Consider the following 25,922-nt stretch of genomic DNA (forward strand, 5'->3'; position numbering starts at 1 on the left):
TGTTTGTGGACGATACATGATTCTTACCCAGAACTATACTACACGCGCCGAGTTCTTTGCTCGATTTTTATTTAGTTTAGGTAAAAATCTTCTTATAAATTTAAAACCTTGGTGAAATTGTGTTAATCATCATTTAAAATTTCCATTATACACATTGCATTAGTGCTCGATTCTAAAACTTTCATGAATCAAGTTTAGGTCATTTTCTCTAAGTGAAAAATCTTCTCCTTTATCTTCCACTTGTTCTTCCAACATATCATGAAAGTGATATCCAAGGAGGAGGTCAAATCATTGAATGGATGTGAAAGATCTACATGGATTGAGGAGTGCTTCATGACCTTTTTCAAGTTAAATCATATATTTCTTTGTTGATGGAGATTTTAAGCTATAACCAGGCGTTGATTAGAACGGGGGTTGTAGTTAAGAATAGGCTTCTTAAGATGAGGGGGCTATCTTCATCACCAGTGATATCTATCCCCACAAAGTCTAAGCTTGTTAAATACTATTAACATATCTTTTGTAATACCTCTCGGATACCGCATTGTCCTGTTAGGGACACATAGCCCTAATTTTCTGTGTCTCGATATTTGGTGGTACAATTTCTTGAAAATGGTCGCGTGTAGAATATTATGTTGATTTCGAGATCAACAATTACCTTTATTTGAAAATGCTCACCCACGACGCAAGATATCGTGAGTTTTTCAAGTGATCGTCTTCTTTGGAGAATTGCAGCACACTCTTTATTGACAATAATTTGAGGTTTTTCTTCAAAATTATTCTTATTGGAAAGAATATCCTTTAGAAATTTGAAGTGTTACGGCATCCTTTTTATACAATCTTCAAAAAGTATGTTGAGCAGAATTTGGGTTATCAAAGAGTGGAACTTGCACACCTGTTCCTCCATTTTGTAGAGGGCGAATCTGAGGTTGTAGTAGTTGCTGATCTTGTTCCGCTTCTTCTTCAATGGGCCGGTCATTGCATGGTTAAGCTTCTTAGGGATTGGAAATCATGGGAGGTTCATCTTTGGCATACATCCTTATAAGATGGGCCTTAGTTTCCTCCAATCTACAAAGTAGCTGTCAGGTTTCCATGTCACAATTTTCATGGTCGAAGGGGTGTCTGGAAGTGATGAAAATGTCGTGGCTAATATCTTTGGGTTGTAAAGAATAAAGGTTTTGGTAATTAGGCGATGGCGGTGGAGTAGGTTGGTACACGGGTGGTAGCGTTAGGCACATATGGTGGAGGTAGAATATTGTGACACCCCACTATAACATCCCGAAAATTCCCAATTTAAGATTTAGTCAAAAATGCCAACTTTCAAAGTTTAGGGACTTCAAATGAAAATTTATAAATTCAGACCCACGCGCTACGCGACAGGACAATCATAGATCCATCGCGTTACGCGATGGAATCTCTCAAAAATCGATTCTCGGGCGGCGTCACGCTACGCGATGGTAAAACCCATTGGATCATCACGTTACATGATGACCACATTAAGTAACTGGGCACATGTGTCAAACCACGTGTCAACACGTGGCACATTTTGTTGCGTCACGTATTGCGACGCTTTTGACCTGGCTCCATCGTGTTACACGATGGAAGCCCAATTTTGGCTGTAAAATGGGGGTTACGGGTTTGAGCCATTCTCATCCTAAAAACACCTCCATTCATGTAAGTGCACGGATTTGGTGTCCGCAGCTGTTCGAATAGGTTAGGGGTAGTTTAGTCTTTACACTTAATGTATAAATGCTCATTCGCTAAGGATGTTTAGCGAATGAGGCCTCATTCGTTAATGTATTGGTTAAGTTAAGAGCCCATTAGTTACTACAGGGTAACGAATGGAGGCTTATTTGTTAATGTATTCCTCATTCGTTAACGGAGGTTAACGAATGAGAGGCCATTCGCTAGTGGAAAGGCTCATTCGTTAGTGATGTTAACGAATGAGCTCTAACGAATGTGGCCTGCCTATAAATAGGTTAACTTAGTAGTTTAGCATAGAAATCTGTGCCATATTTATCCATTGTAACGTTATGCTGCCGTGTTTTCTCTGTAACGTATTCATCATAATGTATTGAAGTTTAACGTATTGAACACGATTTAACGTATCGATTTGCGACTAGATCTTGGCTCGTATAACGTATTTACAATTCACACACACATAGCCTAGGGAAGCGTGCTCGATTATTTTGACGAACCGACGCCTGTATTCTCTATGTTTGTCCAAGTATCGAAGTCCTAAAGCCCTGTTTTCTCGAAGTTCATTCAGCCACTTACATTGGAGTTTGTTTATCAGCATCAGGTGGTGATACAGGAGGACACTCGTGGGTGTTTCAGGACTTTAGTTTCTCATTTGCAGGTACCCCCTACCCGAGTCGCTGAGGCCTCCTACTGAGTGGGGGGGGGGGGAGCACGAGATGATGGCGGTGGTGCATATGATGCAGGAGGTTCAGGAGCTGGCGAGGCCGGGAATGATGAGCAGCTGATTGTTATAGCAGCAGTCGCAGCTGATTATTTTTTGGTTTACTTTTATTTTTCCCATATATTTGTTTTAATCTTTGATGGGCTGTATATATGAATGGCATGATAATTAGGGGTGGGTGATGTATGGGTTAAATCGGCTGGGTAATTTATATAAGGCTTTTATATTTGCTGCTGTTTATTTGTATAATTTGTTGTATTTGAACTTTGGGGGTGTTCACTATAAATCCTCACGAGAGCATACACTTCTACCCGGGCTACCGGGGGAGTTAAAAGGGCTTGTTGCATACACTAAATGCAACCGTGATTCCTAAAAAAGTGAGTAGGTCTTTTAACATTTTTACTCGTTTAACAAATTTAATTATGAAACTTATTTAGCTCGGCTTGGTAATAAAAATTAATAGTCCGGTATTAAAAGACATATTCTAATAGTTGTGAGAAGCATGCTTCTACACCTTGAGAGTTTGCAGATATTGTTGAGTGAGTTGAGGAGACAGGTTCGTTTAGGCCAGCACGAGTGCACACGAGTTACCTATATCAGGTGATTTGGTTTTCATAATTTTCTTTGTTTTGCTAGTTTGGTTTTTTAAAAGTGTAATTGTAGTATTGTATAATTTGTTTTAACCATCATATAAGGCTCGGTTGTAAAATTAATCAACAATAAATTTTAACCCTGTCCTCGTTAATGTTCAAAGCTAAACTTTAAACATTAAGGACAATGTTAACCTCAAGTGAGGTGATGGGGGAAAAATTGAAAATTTTGCCATAAAGTACATCGATTGTGCACAAACCCCATAATTATAACTTGTAATTGTTGTTATTAATGCCAATTGGTCGTGGTCAGTTTTTAAGCTTCTCGAAAGTCTGCTTACCAAATATATTTCAAAAAGGGAATTAAAATGGACCGTTTAGATGGGGATAACGAGTTATGGGGATGGGTACACATGTTTCATTTTGGCATCCCATTTCCTACCATGCGTGTGTGAGATTTGCCATATATATATATATATATATATATATATATATATATATATATATATATATATATATATATATATATATATATATATATATATATATATATATATATAATACACACACACAGACACACACACACACACACACGCACATATATATATATATATACATGGCATATGAGTGCTATGAAGAGTGTAACCAATATGTTCATGATATCTAGAACTTGTTTGTCATATGCATGTCGAGATTTTAATACCATCACTTGTATGGAGAAATAGGACCGTAGAAACCCAAATATATTAGCCTTTATATAAGTCATACTCCCTACCCTACATTATCCCCTAGGAGCCAAGTTTGTGCCTTTTCCCTTTCATTTGTTAAACCCACATTACAAGCCGTGTTAGCCTTGGCATTTTATTTTAACCCCGTTGATGAAACTTGGTATGTTAGAGTTGTATATAACCAGTTTGTGGAGCATAGTACACAATGTACGTACGTCTCGAGTCAGTTGTTTGTATATAGTATTATCTGAAAAAAAAATAAAATAAAAAAATGAAAAAAGGTAAAAAAGAGAAAAAAAAAGGAAAAAAAAACTAAAAATGTCTCAATTTTTGAAGTCAGTATAGGTTGTTAATAATAGTCAGTCTATTAGCTTAATTGTTTGTTTAGTTTTTTTAATAAATTGGGTTTCATCCACCATGAGTCACTAAATAATTCATATTCCATACCCGAGCTCTAACCATAGCAAAACCCTTAGTCCTATTCTTTATGAAACTGGTAGTTAATGGGTGGAGATATGACTGGCTCACAAGCTTATTACATTGTGTTCATATAAGGTATAGAGGGTAAAGAGATACTAGCACACTTTTGCTAGTCCAGATATTAAACCGAGAGGAGAGATAGTATATTATGAGGGGCGTGAACATGTGTGCCTAAACCAGAAACACAGTAAAATTGTTCGGGTGCTTCCATAGTTTTAAAAGCGTTACTTAATTATTTGGTGGGTTATCAATCTTGAAAGTATCAGTCTTGAAAATTGGGTATGACCTTATACCTCACTAGTATTAATGATGATAATTGATGAACCATCGATCGAGGTTTATGTGCTCCATGATAGTTTGCTTGAGGGTGTAATATCTCGGATTTTTCGTATTTATTTAAACTAATTCGAAAATGTAATTCGGATCTCTCGAACTATTTAAAATTAAACTTACTTTAACTTATTTTATAATTTTATAACTTTTATTTATGCTAAATAACCCTTAACAGCCTTTAAAATCGCTTAAAACGGTTAGAAATCGCATTTTCGGGAACTACAGGGACTAATTTTGCCTATTCTTTCCTATGTTTGGTTAAATTAACGAAACTTAAACTCCAAGAAATGTTATAGCTGGTTCAATTTCGTTTTCTTGGTGTCCAAGCCAAATTTTGTTAGTTATTGTTCTAGATTGTCTCATTAAATAGCTTATTTCGTTTCCTAATCGGGCGAATTACTTCATAAACAAGTTATAACCCATAATACTTAATCAAAACAAACCTCTAAACCCTAAAAACTACTGAAAAGATCAGCCACCAACCTCTCCCACGAAATTATCCTTCCCCTTTATCAATTTCATAAATTTTGTTCAAGTTCTTTCATATACGGTTTGACTTTGTTGCTCAAGACCACTTTGAGCTCTATTATCTCTTGTTCCATTCATCGTTCGAGTAAGTTGTCTTCTTCAATATTTTAGATTTTGATCTGCAGAACAAAAGCCGTCAATCAATTTTTCGATTGAGGGAGTATCGGTGGTCAGTTGGACTCAAACCCATTTAAGGGCATAACAGTCAACAAGTTTGACTTCACGTTTTCTCATACTTTCAATCGGATTCAAGTTTGGTACAGAAGACTTTTATTCTTGTAAGGAAATTTTAAGGATACTGACCAAAACCCGACTTCCGACTCGCTGTTCGGATTCTAGTTAGGACCAGCTCGCTTAACTCTTTAAGTTAGCATAACTGGACTTCTAGAAGTTCGTTTGGATCGATTCCAATAGCATTAAGTTCTTTTTTACTTATATTATCATATCCCAAAGTTTCAGGTTCTGATTGTTATCTTGTTCGACGTGTTAGTGGATGACTCGTTTAAATCTTAGTTTGTTTATCATATTTATTAATCACTTGCCTTCCATCTAAGGTGTGTTTTATCATTCCCCTATTTTACTAATTTTTTACAAGTTTTGGGGACATATGCGTACTTCATATTATATATATATCTCAAAAATTAGCAAACGTATAATTGTGCGTGATTGATCAAATATACTTGTTATGTGCTTACTTGTTTATGTGCGTGTTCGTATTCGGAGAGGTCCGACATATTCCCTTGTATAGGGTTCACATTACTATTTACCCGTGCCCGATTCTCTTGGCAACGGTCTTATTATTATTTGCTCATGGTGGATTTACCGGCGCCCGATTCGCTTGGCAATGGTTAATTGACAACTTATTTGCTCATGGTTTGATTACCGCATTTATTATGCTTTGCTTATTTATTTTATTTATTATATTAATATTATTTTTAGTGTCAAAAACTGTTGATAAACACACTCAACATGTGTTGTTGACAAATTCTGTTTTCTACGCATATGCAGGCTGCCATTAATAAAAGTTGAAGTATGGACACTTAGAAAGGCCTTATGATTTTAATGAAGACAGTTAATATTTAAATCTTGATTGGATTACTTGTATCAAATTATTTATTTGTGTTTTGAATACTTGTGCACTGTATTTGAAAATAATTAGCTTAATAGATATTGTCACATTAAGTGTGGGGATGTGATGGTCAAGTATATTTCATGTATATTATTATATTAATTGTTTCATTTTAGTTTAATTATAGTGTGATCATTGGTACTTCAAGAATGTTTATTTGTTTCAGGTCAATGGACGCTAAGGATGCTTTTTTGCAGTGATTTACGAGCTTAGAATAATGACTTGGAAGAGCGGAATCGGTCGGTACACTTCCCAATGCAGAATTCAAGAAAGAAGGCAAAAAATTCCCTGCTGAAGAAGCCCTTCGCACTACGTGAAGAGATGAAGACTAGTTGCTTCGCGCTACGTGGAGCAATGGAAAAGTAACCCAACTATTTTGTCCTTCGCGCTACGCAAAGGACCAAGCCATAAGCACTTCGGCCTACGCGAAGTGGCTTAAAAACGAAAAATAAACCTAATTTCATAAAATCAGTTTTGGAGCCTCTATTCTAGAAATCATTCATTCCATCAGCCAGGAACAAACCCTTGGATGATTTTGCATCAACTCAGAGCTTACGGTTCGTCCAATCAGTCCATGCCCGTCCTTTCATCGAATAAGCAAGTCATTCGTTATGCCGGTGCCAGGCTAAAAACTATTGCATTCACTTTATGCTAGGGTTTTGTGTAAACTAGTCTTGATTAGATTCTGTGTGTTTTAATGATTAAGAACTTGATTGAGTTTTTTATTTGATCTTGTTTTACCTTACCACTTGATTGTTTAAACAGTTCGTTTTTTTTGGTTATCAAATTGTCCATTAACTACTCTATTTTGTTCATCAACATTTAGGACTAGGTTCTTGTGTTATTAATCCAAAACTGTTAGTCATTGCATATCAATTGGCTTTCATAATATAAAACTGGTAATTAGGTAGATCGAGTTCAGTTGTGTCAACAATTCGGATAGGGTTTCATTTGTCATCACAACCAAACTACTAGATCTAGTAATTAACATGCAATCAATTTAAATGAATCCGTTACTAGTTGGTTATCACATTACCTGAACCTGAAGAGAATCACTTGCTCTCATAATTTTTTATAAACATAAAGTAATCGTGTGTTTTCAATGCATCTTTCTAAAATGCTTGACATCGTCTGTCCGCCTAATAATTAATTTAAGTCATGAGTCAAACCTGCACTTTCCACTGATTCCCTATGGAGACGACCTTACTTATCCGTACTAGTTATAGGTATTTATGTTGTATAAATACTTGTTTTTTATTAGAGCGCGACATCTACATCAGAATGGCGTCGTTGCTGGGAATCAACGCGCAAAGTGATAGTTTAGTATAGTTTAGACCTTAGTTTTTGTTTTTATTATCTCTTCGATGATTTTATGCGAGGTTTTGGTGTTTTCGTATGTGCAGATAATCTTACAAGTTCGTGCATCCGAGGTATTCCCAAGAGAAAGAGCCGCTTTAGTTTGATACAGAAATTGAGAAAACAGTAAAAAGAAACCAAGAAGCTCAAAAGATGGGTTTAAACCGGAAACCAGTAACCACAACCTTGAAACCTAAAGAAGAAGAAGAAATGAATAACTAGAATAATCAAGACCCATTTGTCTATCAACCCCAAAAACCAAGTGTAAGGCCCCGAAACCCGGGAACCCTATAGTTGGTATTCATTCCAAAACACTCATAAAAATAATTAAACTTAAAAACAATTCTTTGCATTAAAATAACATCACAGAGTATAATTTGGCGGAAAACGTAAATAAATGAATGGGGATTTAACCCCAAAACCAAAATTAAGTAGAACTTTTATAAGTCTGTTGAAATAAAATGTTCATAAACAATTCTTCATTCCAGTATGCCCTTCACCGTCCAAGTAGCTCCGTGCACGTCCAAGCGATAAGGCATCCTCTTCCTAACCTGAAATCTCACACTAACATGCACACAAAGTCAGCTTAAGCTGAGTGAGTTCAAGTTTTAAATAAGTAGCAAAAGTCTTAATAATCATCCCAACGGTTTTAAAACAGCAACCGGAAGTACATTGGTTAGGTCACCACATTCAATAAATAGTCATTCTTACGTATGAGCATCTCTATACGTGCATTACTATATATATATATATATTATATAACATTCAATAATAACATTCAGGGCTGAGAAAACGTACAACGCAAACACATAACATTCAGCGCATGCAAACACAAAGTAGGCATACGCAATATTCAGTAGTCGAGACGACTACAACATTCGTCAAATATTGCCCATTCTAAATATATATAAATATATATATACATACACATTCTATAACATTCCAAGGACTACTAATACTAGCAAGCCTATGTTAAACCATTTATAACATTTCATCAAGCAAAATTGCTTAGGTGTGCATGCTAGCCCAAAACTTAAAAAGATTTAAACGAGGCATCAAGAACTCAACTGAAATCAATCGAACACCTGCAACGAGCTAGGAAATCCCTAAGTGCACAATCACAAGCAAGGGCTTGTAAAGTATACACAACGTGTTACTAAGCTAGACTGTAAGAACACTCTTGTCTAATGGGCCATTCAAGCCCAACAACTTGGCCCAAGGCCCAACACTTGGCCCAAGGCCCAACAACTTGGCCCAAGGCCCAACACTTGGCCCCAGGCCCAATAACATGGCCCAAGGCCTAACAACTTGGCCCAAGGCCCAACACTTGGCCCAAGGCTAATCAAATCGAGTCGAATACGCGTGTAATAAACCTTAAAACCATTTGTTAAATGAGTCAGCCCCAAATGGACCAAATTCCCATTTTAAACCTTTTCATTCATCATAATTAAGTCACCCGAGTTGATAGGGTTGACGGTTCCTTTTTACAACTCTCAATTTAACATTTAAAAGAAAATTCGCGCACCGCCCGACTCGATTGACCAAGCACCAACCAAAACAGCCCCGAGCATCAAAAAAATAATTTTCCCACAGCCCTTAGACTCCCCTAGCGCCGTACAAACTGATTCGGTTGGTCATCCAACCGATTAACGCATCAAACTCAACAATTTGCAATTCTACACCCGATAAACCTTAGTTTTCGAACTAAAATCGATTGACCGACCTAAACACCTCCAATGGCTACGAAATTTTAATATGATGTAAATGCCATCCCTGGGGATCTTTCTACACTGGAAACTCTAATTTTTATCCATGGGAAGAGGGTCAATTACACCTTGGCCGAAAATCTGTCCAACGAGAAGTATCGGCAAAATTAAGCATCAAAACAATTAGGGGTGAAAAAAAGAGCGTTGGGGATTGTAGTACATACCTTGAACTACTTCTAGGAGCTTGGAATCGATCAAAAAGTCGAAGCAAGGAAGGGAGGGGGCTGTTCCTTTGGGCCGATCGCTGCTGCAGCTAGGGTAGGGGTTTAGGGTTTTTGTTTATTGTTATATTATAAAACATTTTCATTCTAGCCCCCGGAATTTTATAATAATGCAACTTGGAAGAAATGTTAAGCGATTAGACGTACCGGGATGTCGTAAAGGCTTCCGAGAAACGTCGGATAAATCCCGAGAATTATACATACTCTGCAAGCTTTAGCTCTTGAAACCGGAATTAACGGGCGTTACAAGTCCACCCCCTTACAATGGGATTCGTCCCCGAATCCCGATGCGACAGGAACAACTGCGGATAATGCTTCATCATCTCGTCTTCGGTCTCCCAAGTGGCCTCGGAACCCCTATGGTGTTTCCACTGCACCTTCACCTGTCTAACCACCTTATTCCTCAAACGCCTCTCCTGACGGTCAAGAATAACAATCGGTTGTTCAACATAGTTCAGCTTACTATCGAGTTCAATATCATCGAGAGGCACATGGGCCTCTTCATCCGCTAAGCATTTCCTCTGATTGGACACGTGAAAAGTAGGATGAATCCCCGCGAGCTCGTCGAGAAATTCCAGCCTATTTGCTACCTCACCTACTCGGGCCAATATACGGAACGAGCCAATAAACCTCGGACTGAGCTTCCCCCTCTTACGAAAACGAATAATGCCCTTCCAGGGAGAAACTTTTAACATAACCCGATCCCCAGCCTTAAACACAATAGGCCTTCGCCTTTTATCTGCATAAGACTTCTGACGATCCTGTGCGGCCTTCATAAGTGCTTTAATCTTGTCGAGTTTCTCAGTCGTAGCCTCGACAACCTCCAAACTACCCAACTGCTTCTGATCAATGGAACCCAACAGACTGGAGTCCTACACCTCCTACCATACAACATCTCAAACGGTGGCATCCCAATCGTGGCGTGATAACTGTTATCATACGAGAACTCTACCAGCGGTAAGTGACGGTCCCAACTAGCACCAAAATCGATAACACAAGCCCGCAACATATCCTCGAGAGTCTGAATGGACCTCTCAGACTGACCATCCGTCTGCGGGTGATACGCAGTACTGATGAGGAGTTTGATGCCCATCTCCTCGTGAAACCTTTTCCAAAACCTGGAGGTGAAACGCGTATCCCTATCCGAAATAATAGTTACCGGAACCCCGTGCCTAGAGACGATCTCACGAATAAACACATCGGCCAGCTGCTCAGAACTAAAAGTCTCTCGAATCGGCAAGAAGTGAGCGCTCTTGGTCAGTCTATCCACGATTACCCAAATGGTGTCGTAATTACCCCTAGGAGTACGAGGCAGTTTAGTCACAAAATCCATAGTAAGATGCTCCCATTTCCACTCAGGTATTTCCAAAGGCTGAAGTTTCCCAAACGGCTTCTGATGCTCGGCCTTAACTTGCAGACACGTCAAACACTTACTCACGTACTGAACCACCTCAAATTTCATCGCAGGCCACCAATAATTTTTCTTCAAGTCTTGGTACATCTTGGTCGCGCCCAGGTGAATAGAATAGCGCGACTTGTGTGCCTCATCCAAAATTTTATCCCTTAATCCCCCATACTTCGGTACCCATAAACGACCATCCTTATACTTCACCCCGTCACCGACGTCTTCCAAAAATTTCTCTTGACCCCAAACATGTTCTGACATAATCCATTCCACCTGTAAAGCCTCATTTTGAACGCTGGCTATTTGCTTCAAAATATCGGGTTTAAGGATGAGCTGGTAAGATTTTACATGAATCGGCTTCGGTGTCTCCTTTCGGCTCAACGCATCAGCCACTACGTTGGCCTTACCTAGGTGGTACATAATATCCAAATCATAATCCTTAATCAACTCCAACCATCGACGCTGGCGCATATTCAGTTCATTTTGTTCAAAGAAGTATTTTAACCTCTTATGATCGGTATAGATAACGTAGGGAACACCATACAAATAATGCCGCCACAACTTAAGCGCAAACACAACGGCTGCAAGCTCCAAATCGTGAGTAGGATAATTCGCCTCGTGAGGCTTCAACTGCCGTGAGGCATAGGCGATGACTCGACCTAGCTGCATCAAAACACACCCAAGGCCCTGATAAGAGGCATCAGAATACACCACCAAATCATCGGTGCCATCAGGTAAAGCTAAAATCGGGGCATGCGTCAATCTGTTCTTCAACTCGAGAAAAGCCTCCTCCTGTTCTGTACCCCAAACGAACTTAACACTCTTCTTAGTCAACTTGGTCAGTGAAGAAGCAATTTTCAAAAAATCGGGAATAAAGCGGCGGTAATTCCCCGCCAAATCCAGAAAACTACGGATTTCAGATGGAGACTTAGGAGACTCCCATTCATTCACGGCTTCCACCTTTGCAGGGTCAACCAGAATACAACTCGGGTTAATAACATGACCCAAGAATTGAACCTCACACAACCAGAAGGAGCACTTAGAAAATTTCGCATACAGTTTGTTTTTCCGCAGAGCCTCCAACACTTCCACGAGATGACCGGCGTGATCGGATTCACTTTTAGAGTACACAAGAATGTTGTCGATGAACACAATAACCGAACGATCGAGCATCGGTCTACACACCCGGTTCATAAGATCCATGAATGCAGCCGGTGCGTTGGTCAAACCGAAAGACATCACCAGAAATTCATAATGTCCATAACGAGTGCGGAAGGCAGTCTTAGGAATATCTTCCTCTCGAATCTTCAGTTGATCATACCCAGACCTAAGGTCGATCTTCGAGAACCAACTAGCCCCTTGGAGCTGATCAAATAAGTCGTCGATCCTCGGGAGCGGGTACCGATTTTTAACAGTGAGCTTATTCAACTCACGGTAGTCAATGCACATTCGCATGCTACCGTCCTTCTTCTTAACGACCAAGACCGGGGCACCCCAAGGCGAGATGCTCGGTCGAATAAAGCCCTTATCGAGCAAGTCTTCCAACTGAGCCATAAGTTCCTTCATTTCATTCGGCGCTAGGCGGTAGGGAGCTCGGGCAACGGGTTTGGCGCCCGGTACAAGGTCTATCTAGACTCGACCTAATGATCCGGCGGCACATCTGACAATTCATTTGGAAATACATCCGGGAAATCCCGAACAATAGGAACATCACCGACGGTAGCCACCTCGGTATTCACATTCATAGCATACGCCAGATACGCCCCGCACCACCGCTGCATCAACTTTACCGCCTTAAGCATGGATATAATATGTGTCGTCGCAACATTCCGATCACCTAAGATCATAATTCGAGTCCCATCTAGGGCCCTTAGACGAACGAGTTTCTGACCACAAATGATCTGAGCATCAACATTCGCGAGCCAATCCATCCCGAGCACCACATCGAAACAACCAAGTGGCATCAAATACAATCGCACCGGAAATCTATAACCAGACAACTCGATGGGACAACCCTGAATAGCCCTAGACACGGACACGGATTTTCCTACGGGAACCTCAACCTCAAACACATTGACTACGCCTTCGGGTGATTTATTCAACGAGGAACAGAAAACGGTAGACACAAAACTCCTACTGGCGCCAGAATCAAATAAAACTGACGCCTGTAACTCATCAAGTAGAAAAGTACTTGGGACGATATTATACTACTGCTTAGCTGCACGGTCAACACATACGATTTCAAAAGAACAAGAAGTTATAACGGTGGAATGAAAGCTAAATAAGGAAAAAGTACATGAAACGACATCCGCATCCTCTTTCGCTTCCTTCTTGGAGATGTTGAAGGCCCTTGCCCTGGCCTTCGGCTTCTCTTCCATCTTTCCTCTTGAGGAAGTCCCCTGACCGGACCCCCCCACCTTACTGGTAGGACAGTTTGATGACAAGTAACCGGAACCCCTACAGCGGAAACAAGTCAGAGTCGGACACTCGTAGTGAGGGTGCCCAACCTTATCGCAACGAAAACAGGTTCCGGACCCACTCTTACACTCCCCCTTGTGTAGTTTGCCGCACTTCTTGCAATTACTGAAATCCACATCCCTCCTAAACTCAGAAGTTTCAGTCTTCACCCTCTTGCCAGACGAACTAAAATTGTTTCCCCCAAGCCGCTTACCATACGAATTAGTGTTCCAAGTCTTCCTAGCCTTGTTCGACGGTAACTTCTCCCTCTGATCATACAATGTACCTGCCAAGGTAACCACCGAGTGAAAGGAGTTCATGTCGGTGGTCACCACACCCCTACGAACATCCACCGGGAGGCCCTTCACATACTTTTTAATCCTTTTTGCCTCAGGGGTAACCAGATCGGGACATAAGCGAGCCATCTTGTTGAACTTTGTGGTGTATTCCCGATGTGTCATACTGCTCGCCTCCAAGGTTAAGAATTCCTGTTCAACTTTATCCAATTCGTGTGGAGGACAGAACTGATCGAGAACCAACTTCTTCAATCCATCCCATGTCATCCTCCTAATCGATCGATCACCCATAGCCGGCACCAGATTATCCCACCAACATAATGCCTCGGAACGAAACGAGGCGGTAGCATAAGTGACCATGTCATCCCCCTTGCACTTACTAACCCTCAGAACGGCCTCCATCTCTCTCACCCACTAATGCGCTGCCAAAGCGTCTTTAGTACCATTGAAGGAAGGGGGGTCGCACTTCTTAAAGTCACCATACGAGCAACCCCGGGTCGATACACTAACAGTTCGCACCTCATCTTCATCCCCACTCGGCACATACACTTCCTCTTCGTCTTCGACCTGCACCTCCTTATTCTTCCTTCCCCTATCCGAACTTTTACCAATCAGCGACTCCTCCATGGCCCTGACGGCCTCAGCAACGATCTCAGGAATGGCGCTATGGAGCACTTGGTAAACCTCATCCGCGATAGCCACGCGCAAAGCTGGATCTAAGGCGGGGTTATTCCCCTCCTCAAGAATCGGGGTCTCCTCCCGCTGGGGAGTAGGAATCTCTCTCTCGGCTTCGGCACGTGGCTTATGAACACGGCCGCGAACACTAGGACCACCTCTCTTAGCAGCTCGAGTATTAACCATGACTTATCCCTACAAAGACAGAATTTTAACACGGTCAAGTACAAGTGGTAATTAGAACATGTAAGGTAAGGGTAAACTGCTAATGACGTTGATCAAGTATAATTAGTCGTTTACTTACCCGCCCGACCTAACCACCCCTGCCCCTAACCTCGTTAGCCTTCTATCTAACACTTAAACAGTTAATCACATACTGAAACTTTTAAATTTAAAGTAATGATTAAATAATTAAAAATTACCTCTTGGCGTGCAGCTACTCGCGGTGGGCATACTGGTCTCTTTTCTTACAGTTCGAGTCCAAGCATTCGGGGATGCTCGGATCCCTCGAACCAAGGCTCTGATACCAACTTGTAAGTCCCCGAAACCCCGGAACCCCACAGTTGGTATTCATTCCAAACACTCGTAAAAATTATTAAACTTAAAAACAATTCTTTGCATTAAAATAACATCATAGAGTATAATTCGACGGAAAACATAAATAAATGAATGAGTTCCCAAAACCCGGGGATTTAACACCAAAACCAAAATTAAGTATAACTTTTATAAGTCTGTTGAAATAAAATGTTCATAAAAAATTCTTCATTCCAGTATACCCTTCACCGTCCAAGTAGCTCCGTGCACGTCCAAGCGATAAGACATCCTCTTCCTAACCTGAAATCTCACACTAACATGCACACAAATTCAGCTTAAGCTGAGTGAGTTCAATTTTTAAATAAGTAGCAAAAGTCTTAGTAATCATCCCAACGGTTTTAAAACAGCAACCTGAAGTACATCGGTTAGGTCACCACATTCAATAAATAGTCATTCTTACGTATGAGCATCTTTATACGTGCATTACTATATATATATATATATATATATATATATATATATATATATATATATATACATTCAATAATAACATTCAGGGCCGAGAAAACGTACAACCCAAACACGTAACATTCGGCGCATGCAAACACAAAGTAGGCATACGCAATATTCAGTAGTCGAGACAACTACAACATTCGCCAAATATTGGCCATTCTAAATATATATATACATACACATTCTATAACATTCCAAGGACTACCAATATTAGCAAGCCTATGTAAAACCATTTAAAACATTTCATCAAGCAAAATCGCTTAGGTGTGCATGCTATCCCAAAACTTAAAAAGATTTAAACGGGGCATCAATAACTCACCTGAAATCAATCGAACACCTGCAACGAGCTAGGAAATCCCTAAGTGCACAATCACAAGCAAGGGCCTGTAAAGTATACACAACGTGTTACTAAGCTAGACCGTAAGAACACTCTTGTTTAATGGGCCATTCAAGCCCAACAACTTGGCCTAAGGCCCAACACTTGGCCCAAGGCCCAACACTTTGCCCAAGGCCCAACAACTTGGCCCAAGGCCCAACACTTGGCCCAAGGCCTAATAACTTGGCCCAAGGCCCAACAACTTGGCCTAAGGCCCAACACTTGGCCCAAGGCTAATCAAATCGAGTTGAATACGCGCGTAATAAACCTTAAAACCATTTGTTAAACGAGTCAGCCCCAAATGGACGAAATTCCCATTTTAAACCTTTTCATTCATCATATTTAAGTTACCCGAGTTGATAGGGTTGACGGTTCCGTTTTACAACTCTCAATTTAACATTTAAACGGAAATTCGCGCACCGCCGACTCGATTTACCAAGCACCAACAAAAACACCCCCAGCATCAAAAAAATAATTTTCCCATAGCCCTTAGACTCCCCTAGGGCTGTACAAACTGATTCGGTTGGTCATCCAACCGATTAATGCATCAAACTCAACAATTTGCAATTCTACACCCGATAAACCCTAGTTTTCGAACTAAAATCGATTGACCGACCTAAACACCTCCAATGGCTACGAAATTTTAATATGATGTAAATGCCATACCTGGGGATCTTTCTACACTGGAAATTATAATTTTTATCCACGGAAAGTGGGTCAATTACACCTTGGCCGAAAATCTATCCAACTAGAAGTGTCGGCAAAATTAACCATCAAAACGATTAGGGGTGAACAAAAAGAGTGTTGGCGATTGTAGTATATACCTTGAACTACTTCTATGAGCTTGGAATCGATCAAAAAGTCAAAGCAAGGAAGGGAGGGGGCTGTTCCTTTGGGCTGATCGCTGCTGCAGCTAGGGTAGGGGTTTAGGGTTTTTTGTTTATTGTTATATTATAAAACATTTTCATTCTAGCCCCCAGAATTTAATAATAATGCAACTTGGAAGAAATGTTAAGCGATTAGACGTACCGGGATGACGTAAAGGCTTCCGAGAAACGTCGGATAAATCCAGAGAATTATACATACTCTACAAGCTTTAGCTCTTGAAACCGGAATTAACGGGCATTACACCAAGACAAACCACTAAATCAAGAGTAACAAGTCCCCCTAAATAACCCACCACCCAACCAAAACCAAAATGCGAACGTTAACCGCAACAGAAATCAAGTAAACCGTGGAGTGGAAACTGAAATAGAAGAAAACATTGAGCTTAGATGATGATCGATCAGTAAGGTCTAATCAACCAAACCGTCAACGGCTGTTTCAATTTGCGAGGGAAGTGAATGCGTTTTATCCTGGCAATGGAGAGTCAGGATTTTGGGTGAATTTGAGGACTGGAATGCTAATCATGAAGACGAATGAGAGTTTGAGGATGTTCATGGAAGTCAGTGCTATCAGAGTAATTAACCACAATACCCCCAAAATAATTGAGTACCTGATCAGAATCAACAACAGAATCAGCAAAAAGTAAGCCAAAAACATTGAAATTTTTTTGCCAAAGTTAAAAAAATATAAAATTCTTTTGAGTCGGATATTTACAAGGAAGATTGGAATCTTCTCAACCTCCTCAAGAAATCGGCTAAGTATGGACTTCGAGCAAGCTTGGACCATCAAGCATGATTTTACTACCTCGAGCATGGTGTTTCAGACCTTCAGTGAATTCTTATAAGTGTTGAAGGCTTCGAGCAAGCTACACTTTGCCGAGCAAACGTGTTCTTCATCAAGTATGGATTGCCAATCGAGCAAACAACTTGATCATCCAGCAGAAACCAAGTGCTCCGAGCACATTGGTGGATCGAGCATGGATGCAATACAGAAAATGTCAAATGTTCTAAGTATAGACTTCGAGCATAGTTCAGTCCCGAGAAAGCTATGCATCCGAGTATGCTAAAGATTGTTCAAATAAGTCTCTAAGGCAGTATTGAAGACATCAAGAAGAATATGCATGCTCGAAGGACTTATTCGAGCAAAGCGTGGATTAGTCAAGAAGATTGAAACATGCTGGAGGAGAACATTTTCTATCTGAAAATATTCTAAGTAAAGTGTGCTCGAAGACTTGCATCGAGCATGCTGTGCATATGAAGTCAACTCGAACAAGATATATCATACTCAAAGACTTGTTTACACTTGTATTTTATTTTAGTCATTCATTATGTAATGATAAGGCTTCTAGAAGGAATGTCAGGGTATATAAATAGACTACTAGGTTATCATTAAAGGACGGTTCTTTTGCTGAATACGAGGGCACACACCTGAGCGAATATTCTCATTGTCTCCTCGTACAGCCGCCGTCACGAAACCTAGACATTCCCTTGATTGAATATCACTGTTACGTTGAAACGATACATCAATAATAGTGAATCTTTTGTCTATCTTGTTCTTTATTCACTATCTATTATTACATAAACCTTTAATCCTAAGGCTTGGATATTCTAATTCCGCCGGAATATCCAGGTGGCCTTTAGCATTATAGATCTGTGTGTTCTTGTCAACCTATTAAGGTTTGCACCAGGTCCAGTCCTGACAAGTTGTATCAGAGCTTTGTAAGCTCCTGAAGGCCACAGGTTTGAAGGTTTTTGTGTTAAAGCTTGAAGCTTTATTGGGTTATCGTGTGTCAACATCCAGATCTGTGAAGATGGATGACTAACAAGTGTCTACAAACAAGATTCCAAGGGTACTCGATCAAGAAAATTACATCAAATGGAAGGTGCTGTTTGAAGCTGCTGTGAACTACAACGACACAGAACTTTGGAGTTATATCAGAGATGGACCCTATGTTCCTACTGAATCATCTGGGAACAATCAAGCAGTTGAAAGACAAAGCATTGTATATGCTGAAATTAGGGCTCTCATGGGAAATATTGACAAGTGTGAATCGTCACACAAATGCCAAGGACATCTATACTGCTGTCATAGAGATGTTTAAGGGAAATGTTGAGCTGAGAGACATAAAGAAAGACAGATTGAAGCAACAGCGAGACATATTCAAGTTTAAAGATGGTGAAAGACTGAAGTCAGTGCTTCAGAGATTTATAACCATTGTTAATGAAATCAAAATCACTGATATGCAGATTTCTGACTTTGACCTGAATAAGAAATTGCTTTGCTCTTTATCTAGTGAATGGTATACATCCAGCAAATTTATCAAAGAGAAAGTAAACTTTCCCAATTTCAAGCTTAATGATGTCATTTCCTTTCTACAAGCTGCTGAACATGAGATGATCGAAAATCACATGATTAAAGAAGAGAAGCCAAGTTTTCCTGTTACAAATGCTCTTGTGGTGCCAATGAATAATCTATCTATCAAGAATCATCAGAATCAACCAATCACAGAAGAACCATCAGAGACAGGATCAGTCTGTGGAGGAAGTCAGCCCAGATTCAACATCCAAATTATTGAAGATGACAATGCTTCAACAACTAGTGGATGTCCGCCCTATGCTCAAAATCCAAATCATGGGACTGATTACCTAGCATTATTCTCTATGTTTACTGATTCCTACAATGCCTTTGTTGCAAAAAATCTGATTCACACAAGTGTGGTGCAAGAGGACCTTGAACAGATAGATGTAGATGACTTGGAAGACATGGACCTCAAGTGGAAAGCGGCCATGTTGGCTGTGAGAAACAAAAGGCTGTACAACAGGACAAGAAGATCATCCTTCACTGGACCTAATGATAGAATCGGTTTTGACAAGTCAAAATCCATTTGCTACAACTGCTAGAATCCTGGTCACTTTCCTAGAGAATGTAGTTTTCCAAAACAGTTTTGAAATCAGATGAATTCGGCACAATTCTATCAAAACAGCAACAGAACTATCAAGAGCATCAACAGAGAAGTCTGCCCACAAATCAAAATCCTTATCAACAAAAGAACATGCCCAACAACAAGTCCAACCTCAGCAAAGAAATTACCAACTACAGATACAGGGGAACCAGAATAGAGGTACTTCTGCAGTGAACCAAAACAGAGATCAAGGGAATGTTGCAGTGACAATGGAGCATCAAGATGGAAATTTTGATTGGAGCAATCATGCTGCAGAGATAGAAAAATCCATGTTGCATATATGGCCAAAGTTCATGAGACTAGGGAATCTTCTAACACTCAAATAACCATTGAACCTTCTATTCCTAACCTTTTAACTATTATTGATAATCTGAACAGAGAGATTGGGAATTGGAAGAGTGAGTGTGGAAGAAAAGAAGCAATTTTGAATGTCTATACATCAAGTGAGATAACGTATGACAATCAGATAAAGAGTCTGGAAGAAGATTGTGTGGAAGCCTACCATACTCAGTCAAGGTTAAATGTTGAAATTGAGGGTTTGAAGAAGATATATACAGAGGAAAAACTGAAGAATACTGAGCTTCAAATACGCATAGACTTTCTCAAGAACCTTGTGTCAACTGGTAATATTATTGGACACATTGAGAAAATAAAACCAGAAGAAAGATACAAGAAGGTTCCACCACCATTCTGTGACAAATATCCACTCAAAGTTGACGAAGAGAGTAGAGAAGAATACTTGAAGCAGTTCAAGAATGTGTTTGCAGATACAAAAGAATTTGTGGAAATGTATGACCATGTAACTGTTGATAAGAATGGTGAGCTTATGATGACAAAAACAATTAAACCATCTGAAAAGGAAGAGAAGCAGGTTGAAACCAAGAAGAAATGGAGTGAATATTCTAGTGAAGAGAGCACCTGCAGCTGCAAGAGTGAAATTTCATCAGATGACAAGAAGAAACAGAAGACTTCAAAGAAAAGAAATGTTGAAAAGATCCCACTAGTTCCCAAGGCAAATCAAAAACTAAAGAAACATTATGAGAACATGAGGAGGGAACACAAAGTGTTTGATATTTTTGAAAGGCCTAAATCAAAGAACAAGAATAACCAATCTGGAGGACACTCATATGATCAGTTTTATGCTCCTACATACCCTGTATTCTTAAACCATGAACTGTTTGATGTTGAATATGCTCCTATAAGAAGATATGTAAATGAAAAGGAAGCAAGCTCCTTAAATACTCCAACAAATCTAAAGAAGATCAAGTTTGTAAAAGAAAAGTATCCACAAAAGCTTGAAGTAAACAAACCAATCAAGATGCAGTTTAGTGGATCTATGTATCCAAAAACCTCTTTAGGATTTGACATTCCAAAACCCAGTGACATAATCAAAGACAAACAACTGCTGGAAGATCTTGGAAGTTATGCTAAAGTGTGATGCCTATGGTCATCACACTGATTCATGTTGGATTGAGGAAGAAAAATTTGACATTCCTGATATTGTTTATGGATTTTACATGAAAGGATACAAGGAGATGTATGAGAGATATCTGAATGAAGATCATAGACTGAAATTGGGGAATAGGTTGAAGTCAGTTATGAAGATTAATGAAGTATCAAATGAATCAGACAAGACTGTGAAGGGGAGAAGGTCAAGCATGAAAGGAAATGGTAAATTGAGACCAGGAGTGTTGAATGGAAATGAAAAATTTCTCATAAAGCAAGGTTTTGAACCTAGAGGCTTCAAATAGAAAACAAAGGAGGAGGTGATGAAAGAGAAGGAAACTGTGATTGAGCAAATGGAAGCTGTTAATGTCAAAGCACAAGTTGAATATGGATATGAATAAGATGATTCATGTGAAGTTGCACATGAAGAACCAGTTCCAACCTCTCTTGAAGTCTCAAATGATTCTGATGAGCAAACAGTTGATGTTTGTAAGTCAAACACTGACTAATCACCTTTTTTTTGGTATGTGCAGGGACAAACACTGATTTGAATGACATATGGTACATAGACAGTGGATGTTCCAGGCACATGACTTGTGACAGAGGCACACTTGTCAACTATGAAAGAAAATTTGAAGGACCAATAGCCTTTGGTAGTGATGAAAATGGAGGGAAGATTGTAGGAATAGGCATACTGACCAATGGCAAAGTATCTTTGAGAATGTGCTGCATGTTGAAGTATTCCAATATAATCTGCTCAACATTTCTCAATTGTGTGATAAAGGGTACAAGGTTGCTTTTAATGATGCACATTGTTTCATCCTAAAGCCTGAATTTATAATACCACCAGAAATGATTATGATGATGGCACCAAGGAATGGAAACCTCTATGAATTGAGAATGAAAGGTGCAATTTCTAGAGGTGGTGCATGTTTTGTTTCAAAAGCAACTGAAAATGAAACCAAGCCGTGGCACAGAAAACTATGCCATGTAAATCTCAAGAACATGAACAAACCGGTGAAGGGAGAGCATGTTATAGGTCTTCCTACAAAAGAGTTCAAATTGAAAGAAACATGCTCTTCATGCATCAAGGGGAAGCAACACAAGTCCTCTCACAAGAGCAAATTGATTAACACCATTGATGAGTTACTTGAATTGCTACATATTGATCTATTTGGCCCAGTAAGTGTCCCAAGCATAGGCAAGAAGAGATTCTGCCTTGTAATTACAGATGACTACTCAAGATTCACATGGGTATTCTTCTTGGGTACAAAAGATGAAACACCCGAATTAATCAAAGAATGTGTAATCAGAATTGAAAATCTACTTGATAAAAGAGTCAAAGTGATCAGAAGTGACAATGGAACAAAATTCAAGAATGGAATAATGGATGAAATATGCACTTCCAACGGAATATTCCAGCAATACAGTGCTCCGCCTCCTAGGACACCTGAATAGAATGGGGTGGCAGAAAGGAGAAATAAAACACTCATTAGCTGCCAGAACCATGATAGCTGATGCATATCTGCCATTGACTTTTTGGGCAGAAGCTATAAGCACTGCATGTTATGTTCAGAATATAGGCTATTGAACAAGACTCATGTAAGACCCCGAATCCCAGGAATCCTACAGTTGGTAATCATACCCCGAAATTCTCAAAAATTTAAAACCAAACAAGTTCATCTTATTAAAATCAGTTCAGAGTAATTAAACAGCGGAATAATAAACATCAAAATTCCTAAAAACCAGGAAAAGTGCCCAAAACCAAAATTTAAATGCTTATAGTAATAAATTAAAAGAAACAGTTTGCGTTATTAATTCTTCGACTAGATGTGCCTTCAACCGTCCGAGTAGTCTCTAGCACGTCCAAGCGGTAATCTCTAATCCTCAACCTGAAAGTCAATCTAACATACACACAAAGTCAGCTTGAGCTGAGTGAGTTCAAGTTTTTAATAAGTAACATTCATTAAACAATTTAATTCCATAGGTATAAAAATGTAGGAGAAAATCATAAGTAAATAGATATATAACTTTTCTTGGTCAAATCATAAGTCAATAAAATCATAAATAGCTCTTCTTAATCAAATCATAAATAAATAAAATAATAAGTATCTTATGCTTGATCAAACACGCAACACGGGCCTCCTCACCCTGGGTCTTCCCCAAGTAATATATTTGACCCGGTCGCGGTTTAACAAAACCAAAAATCACGCAACTCGAACCTCCTTACCCCGGGTTATCCCCAAGTAATATATTTGACTCGGTCACTGTTTAACATACCTAAACACGTGATACGGGCCTCCTCACCCCGGGTCTTGCCCAAGCAATATATTTGACCCGACCACGGTTTAATAGAACGGCGGGCCTCCTCACCCCGGGTCATCCCCAAGTAATATATCTGACCCGCCGGGACATAAACATGCAACACGGGCCTCCTCACCCCGGGTCTTCCCCGAGTAATATATTTGACCCGGTCATAGTTTACCAACACATACACACTACCAAACTATATCATCACATTCAATCCGTAAATAATGGATAATCTAGGAATTAATATTAGGCCTAATAGTATCCTTGAGCCTAGACCATAAATAATATATATAACCTTAAGGAATATAAGACCATAAACGAGTCTAAAATATCCTAAGGCATAAAATATAAATCACACACATTTTCATAAATCCACATATACGAAAGAGGCTACGAGACGTTCTAGCGTCACCGAAAGGACTCGTTTATCCTACGAGACGTTTTAACACGGTTCGAGTTACCTAAAGCCTCGACCTCATAAAACTCAATCATAACAGCCCCCGGGGCCTTACATTTACCAACACGACCCTTAGATACTCCCGGGAATAAAGAATTCCCAAATTCCCCCCGGAAGCACTAGGTAATACTAACACGCGCGTTTAAGAGTTCTTTAGGAGATAAACATCCAACTCAGCCCCGTGTGGACTAATTATGATAAATTCACAGCCAATGATTCTACACAACGCTACACGAGTCGAATGGATCGGTAATTCACAAGTACAACGCACTAACTATTCAATAAACGCGAATACGTGTTGTACCGACCCATTTGAGTAACCGACAACCAATTCAGCCCCATTACTTATAAAAACAATTTTCCAACAGCCCGTACATCAAACCGAGGTCCCCCGAACTGAATTGGTCATTAATTACTTCAACACTCACGTTAAACACGACAATTCACTATTCTAGACAACCGAATCCTATCTTTAAATCTACCACTAGTTGACCAATCAAACGAGCACCAAAGTGCATGATACAAAAGTATATTATATTATAAATACCTAGGAAGATTATGGAGCAACACCTCACTTAAAACAACCCCGAAAGGTACTTGAATGGACAGCCACCGGTTAAGCCTAAAACGAACGAATAGATCAATAATGAGTATAACGTGCAGATTTTAGCATGTAAAGTTGTATTTTATTACATAGGAAAACCCAAGAAATAAATTATAAAATATTTACCAGAGTTTCATAAATGTATTAGATATATAAAAATATTTTTATTATATTTTTCCAGTGGATACAAAAATAATAAAAATTCTTCCAACACAAAAAGGTGTGTGCACCTATTTCATTGGGCAACAAAATGGTTTTATTTTTATAAAAATAATTACCCAACCAAATTAAACGATTCCAATTGGGTTTAATTCCTAACTCAAAATACTAAGTTCCAGAAGTGGAACCAACCAATTTGGACTTGTCGAAAAAGAGTTATGATGTCGGGAATACAGACCAGAATCCGTCATCCTGAATCAGCTTTGACACTCGATCTTATAAAATCATAAAAACCATTCAAATCTTGTCCAAAAATTACATATAATACCTTTCTGGAAACTAGACTCAAAGTAGAACATTATAGAAACAAGAAACGTGTAGGAATCTTTCAAAAACATTAAAGTTTTATCGAGTTACAGGCCAAGCAATAAACGTGTACGAATCTTTCAGAAATTGCTATAATCAAAACTTAACCCTAACGTGTTCAACAAAGGGTTTAATGGTGAAAAATAGTTATATTAACATTATACTAACTTTGAATTGGAGTTTGGCACCTCGGGAATGGCTGGAAAAAGGAAAAAATGCAGGTGTGGGGCTGGTAGAGAAGAGAGGCAAGCTTAGGGTTAATTATTATAAAATGTTACACTTAGACCCTCGAACTTGTAAAACAAGATGTCTTGAGCCAAAAGGTTAATTAAAATGACTTTCAAGGATATCTAGATGGTCCTTTAAGATGCCAAACCGGGTCTCGGTTAATGCACAAACTCTACAAGGCTTACTTTCTTATTAACGAAATTTAATGGGCGTTACAACTCACAACAATACTCCTTGAGATCATGTTCAAAAGAAAGCCTTATGTCAAGTTCTTAAAGCCTTTTGGTTGTATGTGCCCATTGTTGAATACAAAAGACTATCTTAACAAGTTCCAATCCAAATCTCTGGAGTGTTTCTTTGTTGGATATTCATCTCAATCAAAGGCTTATAGAGTCTATGTAAAAGAGCATATGTGTGTCATTGAGTCCTCAGACATTGTTTTCAATGAAAATCACTTCAACAATGTTGATGGATCACAATGGATGTTTGATCTAGAGAAACTGATCAAGTCATTCAAAATCTACTCTGAAGATATGGATGAAAGGCTGTACAGAACAAGTTTGGAGGAAAAAGGAAAACAAAAACAAATTGATCTGGACAGACTATGGTCTAAGGTAGAGTCTGATGATAAGGAGTTCAGTTTTGAGAAGAGCAGGATTGAGTTGAATGAGTGTGAATGTGCTGGACCCAACACTAAGG

The sequence above is a fragment of the Bidens hawaiensis genome, unplaced genomic scaffold, assembly GCF_021521415.1.
Source record: "Bidens hawaiensis isolate Kalapana, Puna unplaced genomic scaffold, B.hawaiensis_p1.1 tig00040607_1, whole genome shotgun sequence".
Taxonomy (NCBI): domain Eukaryota; kingdom Viridiplantae; phylum Streptophyta; class Magnoliopsida; order Asterales; family Asteraceae; genus Bidens; species Bidens hawaiensis.